This window comes from Anomaloglossus baeobatrachus, chromosome 4, assembly GCF_048569485.1.
Source record: "Anomaloglossus baeobatrachus isolate aAnoBae1 chromosome 4, aAnoBae1.hap1, whole genome shotgun sequence".
Classification (NCBI taxonomy): domain Eukaryota; kingdom Metazoa; phylum Chordata; class Amphibia; order Anura; family Aromobatidae; genus Anomaloglossus; species Anomaloglossus baeobatrachus.
Window position 1 is genome coordinate 648,608,433 of NC_134356.1, and position 2,500 is coordinate 648,610,932.

The following is a 2,500-nucleotide window of genomic DNA, read 5'->3' on the forward strand; positions in this document are numbered from 1 at the left end:
CTGACCACAATAGATTTTGGACATTCATTCCATTCTTTTGCTCAATACTCCATTTGAATTCATATCACAAATCATTTTTACTTTTGACTTTTAACTATTTGGTTTCAAAGGATCCAAAACCCCCTTCCTTTATATCTGACTTTTTTGGTACTGAGAGGATACAGTTCTGGCTGTCTAGTCAAGATGGAGACAAAATATCTAAAGCATAGTGCCCCGTGTGAGGATCGAACTCACGACCTTCAGATTATGAGACTGACGCGCTACCTACTGCGCTAACGAGGCAAGCTTCTAGCAAGGATGTGCCAAACTTACTTACTCAAAGCAATTAAGTTCTTTTTTCACATTGAGAACGTCTTGAGCGAACAACTCTTCCCATATAGTCTAGCGGTTAGGATTCCTGGTTTTCACCCAGGCGGCCTGGGTTCGACTCCCGGTATGGGAATGCTGCTTTTTCTGTATAATCTCTGACACTCAAAGGCAGACACAGTTGTTTGCATAAAAAAGCATTCAGGTAAAATTTGCACTTTGCAGCCAAAATTGCAAAACGTTAGGGTCTTGGCACTTCATTTCTAACTCTAGCACAACACATTTATAGGTTTCATAGCTCAAACTATTCTCAACTATCCTTTTTTACTTCAAAATGTCGAGGAACTCAACAACTCGTATGGCCTGTCCTTTGGCCTCCAATTTCCATTGTAATCTGTAGAATTTGACAACTGAATGGCAAAGTTCTCAAGCTCCCTAGTCAAAGAAAAGGAGTGAACTGTACCCTATCTGAGGGAAAACCTCATAACCATCAGAATAAGCCACTAGCTCCTAACTACTGTTCAAATGAGTCAAGTTTAAACTGTTGAAAGGAAAAAAAAAATTAATCAAAGCAACACTCTTTTTTTTTTTTTTTTTTATTATAACGCCTCTCATTTTTTCTGTGACCCTTTGGGTTATCCCATTTGACCAAGCAACCAGTATTCTTAGTTTACTGGTTCGATTCCTGCTATGGGATTGCCACTTTTTCTGTAATAATTCACGCATTGAAAGGTCGACACAAGCCATGCATACAGTCAGTCTAGCTTGGATTTGCTCTTTGCAGCAAAAAATGCTGACCACAATAGATTTTGGACATTCATTCCATTCTTTTGCTCAATACTCCATTTGAATTCATATCACAAATCATTTTTACTTTTGACTTTTAACTATTTGGTTTCAAAGGATCCAAAACCCCCTTCCTTTATATCTGACTTTTTTGGTACTGAGAGGATACAGTTCTGGCTGTCTAGTCAAGATGGAGACAAAATATCTAAAGCATAGTGCCCCGTGTGAGGATCGAACTCACGACCTTCAGATTATGAGACTGACGCGCTACCTACTGCGCTAACGAGGCAAGCTTCTAGCAAGGATGTGCCAAACTTACTTACTCAAAGCAATTAAGTTCTTTTTTCACATTGAGAACGTCTTGAGCGAACAACTCTTCCCATATAGTCTAGCGGTTAGGATTCCTGGTTTTCACCCAGGCGGCCTGGGTTCGACTCCCGGTATGGGAATGCTGCTTTTTCTGTATAATCTCTGACACTCAAAGGCAGACACAGTTGTTTGCATAAAAAAGCATTCAGGTAAAATTTGCACTTTGCAGCCAAAATTGCAAAACGTTAGGGTCTTGGCACTTCATTTCTAACTCTAGCACAACACATTTATAGGTTTCATAGCTCAAACTATTCTCAACTATCCTTTTTTACTTCAAAATGTCGAGGAACTCAACAACTCGTATGGCCTGTCCTTTGGCCTCCAATTTCCATTGTAATCTGTAGAATTTAACAACTGAATGGCAAAGTTCTCAAGCTCCCTAGTCAAAGAAAAGGAGTGAACTGTACCCTATCTGAGGGAAAACCTCATAACCATCAGAATAAGCCACTAGCTCCTAACTACTGTTCAAATGAGTCAAGTTTAAACTGTTGAAAGGAAAAAAAAAATTAATCAAAGCAACACTCTTTTTTTTTTTTTTTTTTATTATAACGCCTCTCATTTTTTCTGTGACCCTTTGGGTTATCCCATTTGACCAAGCAACCAGTATTCTTAGTTTACTGGTTCGATTCCTGCTATGGGATTGCCACTTTTTCTGTAATAATTCACGCATTGAAAGGTCGACACAAGCCATGCATACAGTCAGTCTAGCTTGGATTTGCTCTTTGCAGCAAAAAATGCTGACCACAATAGATTTTGGACATTCATTCCATTCTTTTGCTCAATACTCCATTTGAATTCATATCACAAATCATTTTTACTTTTGACTTTTAACTATTTGGTTTCAAAGGATCCAAAACCCCCTTCCTTTATATCTGACTTTTTTGGTACTGAGAGGATACAGTTCTGGCTGTCTAGTCAAGATGGAGACAAAATATCTAAAGCATAGTGCCCCGTGTGAGGATCGAACTCACGACCTTCAGATTATGAGACTGACGCGCTACCTACTGCGCTAACGAGGCAAGCTTCTAGCAAGGATGTG

At 39.2% G+C, this 2,500-nt stretch overlaps 3 non-coding genes across 3 annotated transcripts; all 3 read right to left on the reverse strand.

Annotated features, from left to right (window-relative positions):
- Window positions 1–209: 209 nt before the first annotated feature.
- Window positions 210–282, reverse strand: TRNAM-CAU (transfer RNA methionine (anticodon CAU)). Its single transcript has one exon. It is a non-coding gene; the product is annotated as a tRNA-Met (tRNA).
- Window positions 283–1,308: 1,026 nt separating this feature from the next.
- On the reverse strand, window positions 1,309–1,381 carry TRNAM-CAU (transfer RNA methionine (anticodon CAU)). The gene has a single exon. It is a non-coding gene; the product is annotated as a tRNA-Met (tRNA).
- Window positions 1,382–2,407: 1,026 nt separating this feature from the next.
- TRNAM-CAU (transfer RNA methionine (anticodon CAU)) lies at window positions 2,408–2,480 on the reverse strand. Its single transcript has one exon. It is a non-coding gene; the product is annotated as a tRNA-Met (tRNA).
- Window positions 2,481–2,500: the final 20 nt, after the last annotated feature.